This window comes from Temnothorax nylanderi, unplaced genomic scaffold (assembly GCF_030848795.1).
Source record: "Temnothorax nylanderi isolate EJ_2023f unplaced genomic scaffold, tnyl_v1.0 TNYL_tig0043_pilon, whole genome shotgun sequence".
Lineage (NCBI taxonomy): Eukaryota > Metazoa > Arthropoda > Insecta > Hymenoptera > Formicidae > Temnothorax > Temnothorax nylanderi.
Window position 1 is genome coordinate 832607 of NW_027249105.1, and position 19160 is coordinate 851766.

General features: G+C 40.2%; 1 protein-coding gene and 1 long non-coding RNA gene across 10 annotated transcripts in view; one reads left to right on the forward strand and one right to left on the reverse strand.

Moving 5' to 3' along the window:
• Nucleotides 1-19160, forward strand: part of Lar (tyrosine-protein phosphatase Lar) — a 382201-nt gene that overhangs the window by 117913 nt on the left and 245128 nt on the right. For 8 of the 9 annotated variants that reach the window (XM_071704655.1, XM_071704649.1, XM_071704647.1 and 5 more), the window contains exon 2: nt 142-185. The gene's annotated coding sequence lies outside the window, so the exon portion shown is untranslated. Of the gene's footprint in view, nt 1-141; nt 256-19160 lie in introns of all 9 variants that reach the window. The other variant, XM_071704648.1, reaches the window with a different exon arrangement.
• Nucleotides 2695-19160, reverse strand: part of LOC139771699 (uncharacterized) — a 44664-nt gene continuing 28198 nt past the window's right edge. Inside the window, exons 2-5 of the long non-coding RNA XR_011717961.1 lie at nt 4665-5084; nt 3398-3662; nt 3132-3309; nt 2695-3005 (exon numbers count right to left, since the gene is read on the reverse strand). This is a non-coding gene — a long non-coding RNA (uncharacterized lncRNA). The remainder of the gene's footprint in view (nt 3006-3131; nt 3310-3397; nt 3663-4664; nt 5085-19160) is intronic.

Below are 19160 nucleotides of genomic sequence, written 5' to 3' on the forward strand. Positions count from 1 at the left end.
ATTTCGCCTCTGATATTTTATTTGTAAACGCATTAGAAACACGTGGTTAACAATAACATGCGAAGCGTTCCTCGAAGCATACGGAGGAACGTATTGATTTTTCCGCTGAAATTAACGTGTCTCTGCGATGTTTGCTTTCAGGGTGGACCTAGCTACGTTCCGAGTCTGTCTGGAAAGCGACACAGGTGCGTACTGACAGTGGCATCCCGCGGAGTAGTCCAGTAACTTTAGGATTTCACTTCGGAAAAATTCCAAGTGAGCTGAATTTTTGCATGCACTTTTATTTAGTCTTTATAAATTATAAATAACATATCAAAAGACCCCATCATTTGATTGTTTTGATTTTACGCATAATATTTTACAGTGCGTAAAAGGTGTTAATTGATTTTTCGATACTATCTATGTTCCTATTGATTTTACGACTATAACGTCTATTTTGAAAAGTAAAGACGAGAAAATTCTCTACAAAAATGGTCTTAGGTAGTTTTTTCGTACACGCAATCGTTTTCGCTTAATCTGGCGTTGAAATTGCAAGCTAAGACAGTTATCGGTATTAAAGTGCTTTGTTTCACACACTTGTAATTCTTTTGTACAAGTTGACATGAAATTATGCTTTTCCTCTTTCTTCTTTTTCTTCTACTTATTCTTCGTTTTCACCTTCGTTTGAATAAATACATTGTTGGAGATAATCCATAGGATTAATTTATAGGTTGTAAATTTTTTCGTCTTTATTGACTTCTGTTTCGGATGAATCGTCGATTGGTGCAACACCTAAGCTGCAATATGTGTCGGTAATATGGCATTAAAGTTACTGGACTAGAGGGATGTACGAAGTATCTGTGCAGTAGCAACCGACGTAGCACGTATGCTTGTTATTGTTTGTTCATTTACCTTTCGCATATTATTTCTCGCTGGCCGCACATATGAAAACGATCCTTTATATCTATTCATTGCTTCTTTCATTTTGTTTGATTATATATTTTAATTGCAGCCACACGTTGAAGTTGAGATATATTCCTAGAATTTAGTTTTCGCTTTCTTTAGATTGTTTAGATACATGCTATCTCTAAACTTTCTAACAAAATAAAACTGTAGTATATACATTTTATTCTAGTAATATTACCGAGGTTAGTGAAATTGGCCCTAAGTCATAACATTATTCATGAAACGTTGCAGAGTATTGATAACAACTTTAATTTACTTGCAGAATATACGTGGTCTTAAGTCTCATTTACGATGAAAGATAATGCCAAGAGTATAAATCATGGTTTTAATTAACCGTAGATGATAACATTATCGATATTTATATATGAGGTCATTCCGTAGCTATTGAATTTTCTTCTTTGTTTTATACACTCTTAATTTGCATATATACATACGTTTATCGATAATATTTTCGTTGCCCTACTTGTTCGTTTCTTCTGACGCTTACATAAACATTTATTCTACTTCACATCGATTCCTGTTCATCCATTTCTTTCACCGCCACTTTTAGCATAAAACTTTTCGTTAAAATTAAAGTATTATTACAGAGAAGTAAATTCACTATATAAAAATAAAAATCTGAAAATATAAGTTTATATAAATCATAGATTTTTTTCTTATACTCGCATGTATTTTTATTGCTATTAATATATAATTATATGTATATATAACAAATTATTTTTTGCTTTTAACTATGATTGTATTTAACTAAAGAAGAAATTCAGTATGTTATACTTTTATTATAAGACTGCATCGTTATTATTAATAGTAAGTACACTATTAATAATAAGCCATTTCTTACTATTTGCCAATTTTATTCAGGCAGTATGTGTTTAAGAATATAAGTTTGATCTATTCTCGAGCCGTACGATTTATTATCTATTACGAGAGTATGAGAAAAATTTTTATTGCTTTATACAATAAAACTGATCTGCGATATTTCTAATTTTGATCCGGTGTAAATATATTGATTTATATTTACAAAAATATACATATCATTATGCAGGTATAATCAAGAAGAATAATTTAACCTGCCGATTGAAAATTATCATTTTCCGGTGACGGAAAATGTAAACAAACATAATAGTCCAGTAACTTTAGGCAAAAATTCGACCAATCTTTGGAAAAATTTCAAGTGAGCTGAATTTTTGCATGCACTTTTATTTAGTCTTCTTTATAAATAACATATCAAAAGTCGCCATTATTTGATTGTACGAATAATATTTTACAGCGCGTAAAAGGTGTTAAAAATTAGTTTTTCGCTAATATCTACGTTCCTGTTAATTTTACGACTTTCCTATAATCGCGTCTTCCACATCCAGTATCTTAATTTCGTGCATTTTAAATTTTGGATTTTTCAAAAAGGTGTAATGTTATTTATAATATTATAATATCATCAATAGAACTCGAGGTCGTCTTATTTCGGCACAAGAAATATGTCAATGGTCCATATTTTTTCTCTTGACATAATAAAAGATTTTGCATGGAGTTTTGAAAATGCTTAGATGTATTAGCATTTATCTTGAGCAAAAACACCATACAGCCGAAGTTTATGTTCTTTTTGGTTTGCGAGGAAAAATTGCCGCAAACCAAACATCTATTTTGAAAAATAAAGATGAGAAAATTTTCTGCAAAAAAGGTCTTAGGTAATTTTTTCGTACACGTAATCGTTTTCGCTTAATCTGGCGTTGAAATTGCAAGCTAAGACAGTTACGGTTATTAAAATACTTTATTTCACACACTCGTAATTCTTTTGTACAAAATGACATAAAATTATGCTTTTTCTTCTTCTTCTTTTTCACCTTCTACTTGTTCTTCGTTTTCACCCTTGTTTGAATAAATGCATTGTTGGAGGTAATAGGATTAATTTGTGGGTTGTCAATTCCTTTGTTTTTATTAACTTCTGTTTCGGATAAATCGTCGATTAAGTGCAACATTCAGACAAGATTGTCCGTGAAAATTACCGCAGACTGATGAACAGTGGAGTCCTAACTTCTGACAGCCACACAATGGTCCCCAACCTTTTGAACAAATGCAAAAAATCATGTTCAAAAGACAATCCGAAGCAGGAAGTTGTGATGTTTTTTTTGGGTCCAATAAATTATTCTTTAATATTCATTTTTAAACCTTGGGATTCAGTTCATTACCTAACCACTTTTGCACTTGATAATACACTCGAAATCTATCTGTAGGTGGTAATAAATTCAACTTCACTGTTTTTTTTTTCGATTTCTTCAAATGGAATACGATTCTTTCTGAGCATATATGGTGCTCCAATTAAAGAAGCCTCCAGTTATACGTATCGTTATTTGTGCTTCACCAAATCTATAGGTAAAAATCTATAAATTTCAGAAATCTGAAATGCCATATTACCGACACATATCGCAGCATAACATATTTTTTGGTAACTTACGAACGAAGATAAGTCCTTGTACCGACAGCAGCAGTACTTGTGTATCGACTGCTGAAAATTTATCCACGACTAGGTTTCTGCATTTATCGACTTACAGTCTGTTCGACCTTTCTGCATGTCGATAATACTTTTTCCTGGTTGTTATCGATATCGTTGGTTTCCATTCGTTGAAATGGCAGTCAACAGTTTTCTACAGTTGAAGCAGTCGCCACATTGTTATTGCAGAAAATCTTTATGTCCGTTTATTGATAAATAATTTATTATTCTGCAAGAATTTGTAGAAATATAATAATTTTAAGACTTAATAAAACACAGATTTAACTAGTAATTTGTGTATAGCAGATAAGATATCTTTACTTTAAGAAATAAATAGAAATCGTGCATTTAGGTTTTATTGTGAATTAATAAGCACCACATAGCTTTACTTATTTTAATATATGTATATAACGCTCTAAAATTTGCCTTTAGCTAAACACCTTTTAAAAAAATGTATAAGCAAGGTACATGCAGACAAAAAATGCATGAAAGAAATTTATATAATATACATATGTAATCTCAGGGAAACATTTCTACTTCAATTAATTTTTGAGTATACATAGGATTTTTATAATACAGATATACAGAAGGATTATTATTCACAACGGAATCAAAGTGACTTATATCACAGTAGCTTAGCGGTAAAATGGAAAAGAAAGAAAAAGAAAAAGGACGAGTTCATATAAAGTGAAGAGTGAGTTTCCGCGTACACGTGAGCGAACTTTCGACTGCGCGCGCGTTTGTCGGGTATTATTTTTAATCACTCAATAGTTCGCCCGAATGCCCGAGTACGAATCTCGAGGCAATGCGATTATCCTGTAATTGGATTACGTTTGACTTCCACCTGTTTTCATGCAGATACGCCGCGCTCGCTTCTTTTCACATCGCCGGTAGCACCGAGGTGCCAATATCGTTTTTTTCCCCCTCTGCTTTTTTAATGCAGCAATTCACGCGTGCTAACTTTCAGTGGCTCGACGCAACTTATAACAGTACAATCTAACGGTATATTTCCCAATAAAAAATATATATTGTAAATTACAATGTTGCTTTTAAATCACAATACGTTTGATCAACATTTATATTCATAAATAATTTCTCTATTCTCTTTATATTAAAAAGAAAAGAGAGAAAAGAAGGAAACAAAAAAGGAATTTGATATCTATGACAAACGTGTAAACCAGTCCTCGACTGTGAATTTATATTAACATCCTCTTATCTTTTTTTAATTTACCATGAATCATGAATTCCCCTGCCGTGTGAGGGGGAGCATCTGGCCTCCGCGTTATATTGTGTCAAAGGGGCGAGAGATCTCATGAGGGTAGTAAACCATCAGCCGATAATCGATCATACGACTCGGTAGCTCCATTCATGGCGTGTATAAAAGAGATAAGCATCATGAACTTTCATCATCAAAGCGGTGACATATAGCCTTTTATGCCAAAATATCGCTTGCCTTTTTACGGGGCGAATTAAGTTAGTCCATTACCGTCCTCTTCTCGGTTTATCAATCGTTGTATCGTTAATCGGATATCATATCAAGTTTGCGCTGAATGACCGTTTCCTCCTCGTATCTTTTTTTATCTTTTTTTTTTTCGGTGAGACTTAATGGTGTTCTCGAGTTCTCGCACTCTGCGTTGCCGTCGCGAAATATCTGGAAAAAGAGAAATTTTCTGTATCTTTCTACCCTTCTTTGTAGAATTCGAAGAAACTGTAATAAAGATATTGGGATGCGACAGTTTTCAACGCGTGCGAGCTTTTCCAACTCGCGGACGACATTAATGAAAAAGTGATTAATTTCAACCGTAGGGTGGCAAGCCCTCGCTCCACCGTCAGACTCCGACCGCGTTGCCGGGTGAACTGAACCGAGAGAGAGAGAGAGAGAAAGAGAGAGGGCGAGAGGAGTCGCGGCGGGCGGCAAGTAACTGACCGCAAAAGCGACGACGAGCTCTTTTATTTATTCCTGTTTTCTTTTACGCGGAGACCCCATTCGTTCATTAGATCCGACCATCCATGCAACACGCTCGTGCAGGCTGAAGTTGGTGCCGAGTTTTCTCTCGGACCGCATGGTACATCTCTCATCCTATCTTCTCGCCAACTCGAAATTCCCTGCCTCGGTCGTTCCTCTAAACTGTCTGTTGGTGGTTCGTAGTAATTTGAAAATGTGATCACATCTGGATTTTGTTGGATACGCTACTTCATTCTTAATAAAAGATTTATTTAGTTTGCAAGACATTTTCTAATATAATATAGCGCAACGAACTAGGAACATTCGTATTAATAAAGAAATGGAATAAGTAAACTTACGGGATATAAACAAGTTATATTATGCCTTTTAACAATTATTATCAATGTTATCTTTTTCTATTGTCGAATATGTGAATCTTTGTTCCTTATTTGTAAGAACGTGACATTCCATGGTTTCTAATTGTAAGAATTTACCCATTTTGTTATTCCAACGTTTTTGCTCAACGTTTTGCTTAGGATTAATTTTCATGCGTCTGGTTTGAAATCTAGAACGAATTTTTGTGGTGAGTCGGTCGCGTTGTAGAATTCCTCTGTTTTCATAGCCGGGCGAGATTGGAAGCAGCCGAGGCGGAAGCAAATCTAAGAACGCGTTTGATCTTAAACCGTTTTAACCATTTTTTGATACATGTCGCTTGTCTCGCTCTTTCCTCACGAAAACGCGGCTCTTTCATTGATTAATGCACCAGCGGGACGCCAGTGTATTAATAAAGCTCGAGGCTATATGTATTTAATTACGTAATGTCAGACACACGGGTGTAGCTAAATAAACACGCGCGCAACGCATGCAGAGATGCGTGCGTGAGGTAGGAGTTTGATGTAGGGATATGTGACGGTGATAGTGACGGTAGTAATAGTAAGCAACCTGCACCTGTGAATCTTTCGGCGCTGAATACTTTAGAGCGAAACTGCACGCATTCGAGCTGAACGTCGGTGTAACCAGTCCGGCCCGGGGCTAATGTTGCAGCAGCAACGCCAACCTTTACCCTCTCGCCCATTCGCATGTCTCCCTTCGCAGCCCCATCTTCCCTCCCCCCTCTCTCTCTCTCTCTCTTTCTCTCTCTCCCTCCCCCTCTCCGTTCCGCCCATCGGTCCCTGTACACTATCCCGTGCGCCGCTTGGCAGCTGCCTTTTCCTGCTGCTCCCGCGTGCTGATTAATTAAAGAACACCCGAGAGACGGCGCGGTGGCGTAGCCGTGCCGAGAAAAAACATGTGCCAAAGTTGGCCCGTTTTTCAAGCGCCGTAATGCCGCTTCGCGCCGTCCGATTGTTTTAAATGTCGATCGATGCGTTTCGTACGGCGGGAATAATCTTCCCGTACGTTGTGTCCCCGTTGTATTTTGCTACGTCCATAAGTCGGGCGAATTACGAGTATAAATTGCATATTGCAGCATCTGGCGCGGTAAAGCGTTTAGCCCTTCTGTTAACCCAAGGGGGTAATAAAACTACCACCGCTCGGGGTTTTCCCCGCATTTTAAATGCGCAAACAATTTTCATCCTCGTCTTATGCGTTACTCTCATTTAGCGATTGGAAACGGTTGTTCGTCCTGATGTAACGACTGCGCGCGTGAGAAGGGAAGAAAATGCCATTTCGGCAAAACCGACCGACACGCGGTTTCATTACTGTCACTTAAGACTTAAGCCCAGCTTAAACTCCGCTCCAAGCGATCGTGGGATTTGCCGTGTTAAAGCTAAGCCACCAAGAAGCGCCGTGACGGTAAGGATATAGCAAAACAGACCGCCATTCGCACAGCGTATCCACTTTAGAGTTTTCACAAAAGTCGTCCATTTTATATTGTTTGCACATAAATTCGACCAGATAAAACTCGCAGCAGCTAGATTACTCTATTTTTTTCTTTAATTATACAGTAAACCAGCTAGTATTTTTTTTTAAGCTCTTCTATATTGCTTTATATAAATAACGATTATTAATTGTTTTGCGGATTTTTGTTGTTCTCTCAAATAGTGTATACGTCTTTATTCTTTATCCTGTTTACAGATAATTTTCAAGTTCGTTAACAACGGAAAGTAATTTTTAGCAAACTTGAAGCTATATCCCCGCAGTTTTATTAATTTTTACGGTGGATTAAATCGACTTTGAATGTTAAAGGTTGATAAAATTAGCCTCAACAGAAGTAGTAATTATTTACTAGGCTGTACTAATGAGATGAGTTCACTGTTTAGATATAGGTATGATGTAGGTATGTGTATACGGACTTTATAGCATGGAATATTTATACGAATGCAACATATATCATACATAATACGAGATTATATCATGCGAAAATAGAGACTGTTCTATCGTCCGTAGATAATATTGAAATACTCGCGCGTATTGCGATTAAAAAAAAAATCAGAGTTATCTGGACAGACTAGAACTCAACTAAAAGATGTATGATTTTTTTTTTAATTTGATAGAATTTATCAAGCGTAGCGAAGCTGCCTGAATTTTTACGGTAAAGCGAAGGAAGCGACCTTAATTTTTACGGTACGGCGAATGCCAGCTAGATAACGCGCTAGCAAATAAAGTTAGAACGGTGGAAAGAATCTAAATAGCGACGATGGTAAGTGGCGATGTTTCTATCTGTCTTAACGCCGATTTAACGGCCACTTTTTTTCATTTGCGCTCCGTAGAGAAACCACACATTCGTTGGTTTGCTTCATTCTTTAAACAGGAGAGTTAACTTCAAACGCTAATTGAAATTTGTAGAGTGTGCGAGTCTACTTGAACACGAAGCCAAAGCCAGAATTTTACTTTTAGCGTCGATATTTCACCGCTGCGCTTAGTTACAAGCTTTTCGAGTGGAGCAGGTCAGCAATTTTAATTCGAGTCGATTGAGCGTGGAAATAACTGGCGTAGTATAACTTATTATTCTTGATGCGGCGTTCCGTCGGCGAAATAAAGTCTCGCCGATGGTCCGATTTTGCTGTAATGTTTTCAGCGTATCCGCGAACAGCGGATCGATCGGTTGAGATTATAAATATTGACGAAACTACGGTTATCCCACCAATTCGATAGGCATCCGCCACGTAATGGTCGGGACGATATGCTTTAACACAGGAGTTTCTCGCGAATGTGCAATGCGAATGCGAGACACGCGTACTCTATCGTATTCCCCCGTGTGAAAGTACAATCTAATTTATGTCGAGCTCTGCCCGTGCGTGTTTTGTACGGATATATCCGATACATGATAAATGCACGAAAGTCATAGCTATCATGTGCGGCATTCCATCAGGTTTTTATTTACGTTCCATTGAGAATTAACGTCGATTTCTTAACGAAATATCTGGAAAAAAAAATACTATAACATGTAAGATACGATATAAAGAGTTTACTTTATTATTATTGATATATTTTTAACTCGTGACGTATACCGGCGAAAAGTATGAAGTATAAAAATATCACTCGTTATTAAGATCTCAACATCTCGAGTACTCGCAACTCGTCGCGTCGCGTAAAATAATCTCAGCTTAATTTCTCGTTCATGCAAATATTAATTACTTTTATTGGTAATATAGATTACGGAATATAATTCTCATCCTTCGATTTTAATCTGCATAAAAACGTTACTTGCGAAGATAAAAAATTACGTGAAAAGCAAACTTTTTTCCTGCGTATGCTCGCGAGACACCTCGATTATCGATTTATCATCCTTCTTTGTCCGCTGATACTCTCGGTCCATATTTTCTAGTCGCATATTACCTAGATAGTCATCTGCTATCGCTTTATTGTGTATGTGTGCATAAAAGAAATCCTGTTGAGCTATACATTTTATCGTTTTGGTTCCAATTAATTATTACTAGAAATTCGAAATTGTTCTTGAGAGTAGTGGATAGGAAATCCAACTCTAAAGAAAAAATCTATTAGAAAAGAGTAATAATAATAAAAGAAATAAAAAATAATAAAAAAGCTCCTTTGAAGAAATCTGGGATTATCCCTTTGAAACTTTGTAATGATAAAAGAATCGCTTTTCCTTAACAAACTGTTGAACAATTATGCTCACGAAATAGTCGCACCTGACGATCGATAGAAGGACCAAATGTCAACGGTGATTCGTATGTATGATTCATAAATGTTGCAGTCGAGTAGGGAACGCGCGAAGGGTTAATCCGAGGGTCCTCTCGCATATTAATGTCGTGCCTTTGCCCATAGTAGAACGGCCAGGTAGAAGCGTGTAATCATCGGCACGCGATAGTGCGTCCTGTTACCGTCAACGATAAGGACTACAATCGCAACCGACTGACCAGGCCCGACAATTCGCTAGTTTTTATTCGCGAGCTAACAAAACAGCGCGCGCGTGTTGCAGCTGAAATTATTCGAATCGTCGAAACTGCTCTGCTTTCCTCACGGGAAATTCCCGAAAACCCGGTTACTTGCGTCAGCGTGGAATTTGGTTTAGGACGGCCTTAATTCACTGCGTAAAATTGCCCGGCACTCGGCCGTAATGGAACGTAGAGAGGGATACTCGGACACGTAAAAGTAGGGCTGATTTTATTTCCACGGTAACCCCGCGATCAATTGATTCGATTGTCGGAAAGTCCAGTTCTCGTAACGCTTTTTCCTAGGAAGTACCCGGTATTCCCGATTGGTCTCGACCATTATGGAATTAGGATGGTATACGGGAAATGATTGTATCGCGATGAAAGATCACTTTCTCATGTTTATCACGTGGAAGTTCGAAACATTAAATTTCCACTAACAACAAGAAAAACGTACGGCAAAGTAAATTTAACAAAGTTTCTCTTAATTACCTCTTACTTACTAATCCCAGGATATTTAATTTCATTTGCAAAGAAACTTGCAGAACTACGGATCGCGTTGATTAAAATGGAATTTTGTATAATTTCCGGTATTGATCTATTATTATAAGTACCTGACGTCTGTCTGTCTGTCTGTCTGTTTGGCTTTGCCTAATGCGAGTCTGGCGATAAATCCCATTTTTTATCGGTATGCGATTAGTGTTGCACGAATCTTTCTAAGCGCTGATTGTTACTGAAACACGTATGCGCGCGTGTTTGTATTTATTTATATCCATAGCTACATACGTATTCTAGATGGGTAAGCTTCTAGTCGCTGAATTTCAAGGCACGCTCTGAAACGTACCCAGCACACGTATGAAAGTGCAATAAAGAAAAGTGGCGTTCGTGCTCAGCCCGAATGCGCCGGAGCTGCGCCGTGGCGCCCACTCGTTCTCGAGGAATTTATTTTCGATCATGGTGGCCATTGCTGATTAGCGCGACAATGGCAGCTTTGTTCTACGATTAACGACGTTTTCTCCAATTCCACCCATTTCGTGTACCCTTCCCGGTTCCCGATAATCGTACACTCGAATCCGGATAAGATTTAAAGAGCCATTCTCGGGAACTTACGACGGCTCTTAACTATATGTAACGGTTTTCATTAAATTTTAAACCGTAGTACCTATGGGAGACGTGTGCGATACTTGTTGTTACAAGATTCAGCTATTTACGATTGCTGTTTCCGGTATAAAACGTAACGATGTATTGCGCTGTCTTAAAGTCCGGTGAAGAGCCGCCTCGCTTCTTTTTTTTTTATCGTCGCGTATAAGAACGTTTCCGCTTTCATCGACGTTAGGTACTTGCTTTCGCGAAACGATGTATCACGCATTGTGAGATTATCTACCCGTTAAGTTCTCTCGAGAGGTGTAGCTATAGAGAAGAAAGAGCGAGATTGTAGCGGATATGACAGAATTTTCTTTAACGCTTTTTGAGGCAAAGAAGGGGCACAAAGCTCACTTAAGGAGGGAGCGTGGTCCCTCGTTTTCAGCAGGAGATATCTTGATATCTAGATAAAGCTAGTTTTTTACATAATTAGATTCTCGAGCAGGTGCTCGAGATCGTTGATAGGGAATCGTTTATCTCCTCCTCGCGCGTAGAACAGGGTGGTTAAGACTGACGACTACTTTTGACCCTTTATTCGCGCAATTACACTTCTCTCGATGCTTCAATACCTCGTGTGATACTCTCTGAACAATGAAAGTGGTCGGGCGAGATCTTTCCTGGGGGAATGCGGTTCCTATTCCCAGTTTCTTCGCTGGAAAACGTCGAAACGGAACGCGGAATTAGATAGTGAAAACCGCCGGCAATTCTGTGTAGATATCTCGAAACGAAGAATGCGATTGTTCTCCCGTCGTTTGCGGGCGTTAATATCTATCGTTATTGTAGCTCGTTCAGTATTTTACGGAGCAATGAAAATATTTCCTCTCGATGCGATTAACCGTTGCACATTTTTCTCACTATTTTAACTCAACAAATTGCTTCAACTAAATGCCGATAACTTTTACGTAGCGGCACACAGGCGTTGGGGATGTCGGGCACGCTATTGCACACATTAATCGTACGAGAACTTCGTTATTTAGATCGTTATTTATTATCCATTTTATTCTTTTCGAAAGAACCGCTGGGGGGTGGGGGGACGAGAAAATCGTTACGTAAAGTTTCATGGACGAACCTTCGGCGCATTTATCTCGCGCAGCGATGATCGATGCGCCCAATATAAACGAGGTAATGACAAAGTATTCATTACGGGAAGCGAAAGAGCCGTATCGCGTTCTCGTCAACACCAGCGTGAGATAGCTTTGGTTGTGTTTTGATAAGCCTGATGATAACCAAGCGGATTCGCGCACGTATATGTAATTACGCTGCGGCCGGGTTAGTGTGCGTGAGAGTGCTGCTTACGCTCGGTATACACGTGCAATCTAAGCGTACGCGTGTCTACACCGATATTGGTTTCACCTTAAACTGTACCCCCAAAGTGTTGGAAAATTTAATCAAGAAGATTGCCTTTACGTAGGTACGATAGCGCGCCACCTCCTGTGATCCTCCTTTCTTGAACGGCAAAACGCTGGCACCAGATTCTCATAAAGTCTCATTTCGTCCGCTTGTTTTCGTGGTTAAATATACACGTTGACGAGATCTAATTGCGGCGATTTCAGCTACTTAACACGTGTTTGAGAGACTTCCAGTTGGACGATCACGAATAGAGTTTTTATTGAGGAAATTCACTTTTTATATTTTCCGTTGCACAAACAACATTTATTAAATTAGAATTAGATTAATTAGAGGCATTAACAGTAATGGGAAGTCATTTATATATTGCAAAATTTTAACAACTTTATTAATTCTCAAATTATAAAGTACCGAGTAAAGTTGATGTGAAATTTAATAAGAATAAAATACTTATTGCAAGCTTACTTTTTTCTCAAAGCTTTTTATTTGTGATTACTTGTAACTCAAGTATTACCACGGACTGTTGACGTTTCTGTTAAGAAAGAAAAGACTCTAAATGGAAAAAAGTAATCCGTAAATGGAACGTATTGTGATCGATCTAAGATTCCCAATTTATTTTCTATCACTTACAAAATTTATGTTAACATAATAAGATTTTGCCACTTAGTAAATTTTATTATATTTCACTTACTTAAATTTCTCAATACCAATTAATATCCAATAGCTTTTTTTCACAATTATGTCGAAGGGAATTTTTGCGAGGAAAGAAGCTTGACTGCAAACTCTTCGAAAAACGCACCCACGAGGTTTATCCGGCGTTCTATCGCGCGGTTTCTCCCGAGATATTTCTCGCGGTCGATTCAGCGATAAAGCGCCTGTCGGAAGGAGAGCGAAGCCGCGTCGAAGGCGGGTGTTGATTGGCCGCCAATCGCAAAGCGCAGCGGAAAACCTCGAAGCTCGCAGGTTGGTACGCGGTCGGAGGCTGGTCGTGGATTAAAGGCTTTTCTTTCGAATTTCACGTCAGTCAGCTTCGCGCCCGGGATAATCCCGGGAGCTGTATTCGCGGAGCGTATATAAAATAAAGATCCGCCACGTCTGTCGAGCTGCGTTCCCGCTTAATAACGCTTAATAAACGGCGACCGATCTGACATGACGCGCTGCCTTTCTCTCTCCAGTTTTCTCTCGCACCCTCCTTCTTTACGGAACTTTCTCTCTCTCTCTCTCTCTCTCTCTCTCTCTCTCTCTCTCTCTCTCTCTCCGGAAGCTTTTATACGGCAATGAAACGGATTACACTCTTTTACGCGCGTTTGGCACATGGGACAGGGGTTGGATGCGGGGACTGGCAGACTCGCGTGAAAAGCGAGAGAAAACAAGTTCTCTGCTACGGGGTGGGACCGTTGGGAAAGAGCGTGGTTGCCGCACGGTTTGATGGAGATACGGAACGAATGTTGGATGGGGAACTCATATGGGAGTTACGAGTGTTGCGTCTCCATTATAAGCACATTCGCAAATCATATTGTTTATGTTTAGTCAAGTCTGGTTCAACATTCGGGATATGATTTTTTAACTTTATTCCGCGGTACTTTGCGCGGTAATAAATCGTGGTAATAATTAATTAAGCTAATTGCAATTATATCCAAAAGTTTGATATCTAAAAATACAGTGGAATTGATTTACACGTAACTGCCTTTCGTAAGTTTTAACTTTCAAAGTTTACGAGGCGGAGTTTTGCCTTCCCTGCCTGATCGAGAACAGCGACTGGGAGTCGTTTACCTCCGTGGAATTTACTTGGTAATTAATTAACGTAATGAAGAAATAACTAATATCGGATAAAGATTTTGTCTTCCATGCATGGTGGAGAGAAAATTTCGCATTCCTTATTCTGCTATAATATATTTTTAAATGTTAAAAATTATGATTGTTAAACATTATTTTCGTTATAAATGGCGAATGGCCACTGCGAATGTGTCGAGTGGAACGTATTCGACGTTTTAAAATTAATGATTCTGGATAACGTAAATGTACAAACATGGAATGGAGATTAGATACATTTAATATACGATGTTATTTGGATCCATAAATTTTTTGTTATGTCTATTGCAAAGATTTATCATATTCGAAATTTTCTCTGATAAATAATGACGACGAAAATAAACAACGAAGCTTCTCAACCACACATTTTCTCTTCATTTCCATCGCACTCGACAATTTTTGTTCCGCATATTTGTTCGCTACCCTTGTCGTTATATCGATTGAAATGCTATCGGGCGTAACCGTCTATCGATCAACACAGGGGAGCTTCACCCTCCTTCGGCAAACTCAGACGCGACTTTTGACAACTTTAATCCCCTACCCGTGCGCGTCCTGGTGGGACGCAAGCGAAATCCTTGGATCAAAACGGCTGGAACTACTCAGCCACCACCTACTCAGGCCCTTTCCTTTCCTAGAACATGAAGGTATTCCTCGCCAAACCAAACTACGCGATGGTCCGTGTTGAACTAATCCGCAAGCCGTCGGCCAATTATACGGGACCCTAATAATTTAACCACGTGTCGTTGGTCTGCCTAGATTTGGCCATGATAACACACTCTAGTGTGCGGGGTCGTTGTATGCAGCCGAACCGTCGACTGCAAGGGGAGGTTGACTCGCGCCCGCCGATCCCCCGTGGGGATATTTTATGGTAACGTTATGGCTTACTAATAACAGGTTACCGTCAGATTTTAGAACTGTTAATCACACAAGCCAGTACCGTCGCATGGAACCAACGGACACGTAATATCGGTTTGACATCAAAACGAGCTCACGCATACGAAGAAATATAATTGGAAACTTTCTATAGTCGTCAGAGCTTTCGCTCGACGTTTGTTTGATTTTCAATTTCTAGTTGTGGAAGATTGTATTGCGAAAATTCGAATACTACGCTATTGACAAAAGAACATTTTAGATACTCCTGTTTAATGGAATTATTTTTCTGACATTTTTTAGATAGATAAGTCATTTGTAAAAAACGATTTTTCTAATGTAAGAGCGAATTTGAAAAAATTCGCTGTAGCTGTAAAACGTATCTACGATATAATACCTGTGATATAATTTGAAATTGAGATAAATGTTTATTTTCGTTAAGTTTTACGAAAAGATGCACTCTCTTAGAGTATGGCAATTTATTCATGATGTACTCGCGCGAAGTGCCTCTATCGACTTCGTCGAGGAGATTTACAAGTAAGCACCTAATATTCGTCTCTGAAGTTACTCGACTTAACGCTCCCATACAATACTATTAGCCGTCTCATTCGGCCGCCCCGTCCCGGGAGTCGCGATTATTGGATCAGTAAGTTTTATTGCTTCCTAAACAATTCTCGGGACGCTTAACGAACCAATAAACGTTATGGGTCTGATAACTGTCTCGTACAGTGCCTCGGCATTAGCGGCTCTGCGCGCGTTAACGGGTAAAGCAAAGTTTCGTCGTACTTTGTAAAGCGCGTCGGGAAACTTTTTCTCCCTTGCGGCTTAACACCTCACGGATTTGTCGTCGTGCTCGTTGTTATTACAGCGCGCGGCCGATATGTGCCGTTATGGAGCGTTTTCCAACTAATGTTCAAGATACAGGGGAACTCTCCGCTACACCGAAACTTTCTAACTGCATTAACTCAACCGTACGTGCGCCCCATTCCTTGGCAGATCGTACTTGTAACCTTCTATTTCGTCCCGGATTGATTACCGGTTCTAACGCAGCATTAACGACGAACTTTAATGGCGCGCAGACCGAAAACATAGCGGCGTGTTTGTCCTTTTTATTTCAAGATGTACAGAAACGCCGCGGGCTTTGCGCATCCTCTTTCATCTCTACAAACTCTTTGATTAATACATATTTGAAGTCAATCTTTCCTGAGCAAAAATTTGATTGGATATCAGCTTTGTCCGTAATTTTTTAACATCTCAACTTTAAATATTGCTGCTAATTCTAAAATTAAAATCTTTTTAAGTAAAATCCATTCAGTAGTTAAATAAGAAACAAGATTCTTATCTATGACTTTTTTAAACCATCTCTCTTTAGATTCTTATACATTTATAATCCAAAAACAATTTTCGCTTGGACATTTTGTTAAGAAGAAATTCATTCTGAAATTTTTATTCGTATGTAAAGAAAGTATGGGGAGCTCGGGACACCGCAGAGATCGATGCGGTGACATTTTTAGAAGGTAATATTGGTGAAGTGCTGCAAAACGATCTTCCAATAATTTTTTCCTCCAAAGTTACGTGGGTAGCTTAGATATTAAAAAGTACCCGCCTTTATCGTTGAACTCCTGTCTTCTTCGACTTCATCGATCATCGATTATGATGTGAGTATTCGTGATGGAACTCCATCTCGGCCCGTTTCCATCAAGGGAGTTAAGAGGTCGAGGCGGAGAATAGGGTGGAGAACGCGAGGCTTCCATTGTATTTGTGTCCTCTCTCCTCCCCTACCTGTCTTTAATTCCCATTTTCTCACCTTTTTTTTAGCTTTGCCTTTATCAAAGAGCATTTCTACTTCACTCTTGACTCGTTGTCGTTTATTCTATTTCACTCGCGCGCGCTGTGCCGCGGTTTCCCACGGGATTCCTGTTACAGGGAGACAGACAAAAAATATCTGGCAATCTTTTTTTTTACTGCCGATGATGAATTTTCTGACGCTTGAATTTCCTTTCTCTTGTTTTGTTTGGTTTGGCTTTTTGTTTTAGTGTGTTTTTTTTTCACAATTTGATCGAGAGTGTCGCATGACACAAGGTCATGATGGAGCTGTTCGATCGATTCACATATTGAAAATCTACCGATACTTAATTGACACGATCTGTATACAAATGCCAATAGTTTTGGAAACACGTGCGCGCTATATGGTCGTACGTGGAATGTTGCCACTGTTCGACGCAGAGTGTCAGTGTGGCGCGAGTAAATACTTACATTCCTTTCGCTCCGCAGTCTATAGGATAACAATACACCGGGGAACTGTTTTACGGCATTGTAAGTAGACTCGCGTGGCATCCTGTAACTGTACATTTCCATACCTGACCGCCCGCCCGCCCGCCCTTCCGCCCTCCTTTCCCGTAAATACACCTGTCTCGGTACCGTAGGGTCCTCGTGCGGCTTTATATTTTGCTCTCTTCACGCGTGACGTCATCACCAAAATACGTGAGCGGCGTTAGGAATTGTGGGGCAACACGTAGAGAACCGCGGAGACGAGCGTGACTTCAACGAGCGCGGCGGGAACTACCCTTAACCCATGAAGAGATCTCATTCCGAATGGAACAGCCCGATCTCTCCTCCTTCAAAGTCCCGCTATTCTTTTACGCATAAGTTTTAGATCGCGGAGAAACGATGTTTATTTCTCCTTTCTGTCTCTTTTTCTTTCTTTCTCTCTTTTTGCATGCAGTTTTATCGCGAACATTGACGTCGATCTTTGCCGATCGTACGTATGCATCTCGTTGACTACCGGTGTCATCGTTCGATAGCACGTTTCGAAGTACCTATAACGAAAAAAATATCGCAAAAAGATTCGAAATGTTTACGCGAAAAATCGTCAACTCTGTTCATGGAATTTCGAGAATGAAACGGAAGGAGGCGGTATCGAGTTCGGCTCGTACCTGTCCCATCTAGAATTCAACGCGGTTCGACGCGGAAAGAAAAAAAAAGGGAGAGGGAGAACAGGGAGGAAAAAGGAAAACCGTAATAAGAGGAAGCGACGGAAGCGAAGCCCGAGGGAAACGGATGGGTTTTAATATCGCGGGCTCGACGGAGCCCGACGGCGATAGTTATAACGGCGGCGCACGCGGACTTGCTAAGCCTTACAGATTGTGGGTTCGAGACTCGACCGAGTAAATCATGGCGTCACACGGTGTGCCATCAGTTTGCGCTTTAGGATGTGCCAGAGCCCAGCTGCCAAGCTACCCTAGCGGATCATCCCCGTGGGATTAGCGATACTTCAATAAACTCTCCCGTACCTTCCCGACCCGAACAAGCCGTGCCGCGCCATGCGCGCGAGTCCGATCCGTTATATCTCTCTCTCGCGCTGTCTCTCTCTCTCTCTCTCTCTCTCTCTCTCTTTTTCTCTCTTCCACTCCTTGCTTGATGCCGACAGAAGCGAGGGTAGTACAAGTTCGTGAACGTGAGCGCGCGAACTGCATTTAAGCGCAATAGGATTTGGCGGGGTTAAACGATTATCCAGCGGTAACCGTTTAAACAGCGGCTCGGCCAAACGAGCCGGGCAGAGCTACTCCGCTATTCTTCGAGCTCGCGTTTCATATATCCGACGGTGATGGTGGTGGCGATGATGCTCTGCTACCGTAGAAAATCCACGGGGAAAAACGATTTCCTGCGATATGTACGGAAGGGTACGACCGCCATTAGCGCCATTTCCGCCGTTAGTTAAAACTCTTCGGGATAAGAGATCTGACCCAGTTACCGATGTGCACGCGTAACACTGGGAGTTCCCGAGATCCGAGTCCATCATTACTTATGTATGGAAAGAAGCAGCGGGGAAAAGAAAAATGGAGCGCGAGTCGAGCGGTAAAGGTCGTGAGTCTTGCAAATGAAACTAATATTCGCGCTGACAGGGTCGATAAAAGGTGAGCGAGGTTCGCAAGGAAGTGGCAAGAGGAAGACGGGAGAGAGGGGAAGTAAGAGAGAAAGGGAGATAGCTGCTTCTTCGGGCCCGACGCTGAAACTCACGAAGGAGTTTAGGTTTTTATACAATAGATTTAACCTGATCCCCGCGCTCGACCGTTCCGGCGAGGATGTGAGCGAAGAAAGAATATCTATTTCAGAGAGGTATTCCCCTGACCCTCCGAGGTTACCCGCGCTTGCCCGCTATCTTCCCTGTACTCTTTCTTACGCTCCGCCTTCTCTCCGTCTTGCAACTTCTCGTTCTTTTCCCGCTTCTCATGGCCGTTGTTCGTGCGCATAACCGCGAAGAAAGTATCTT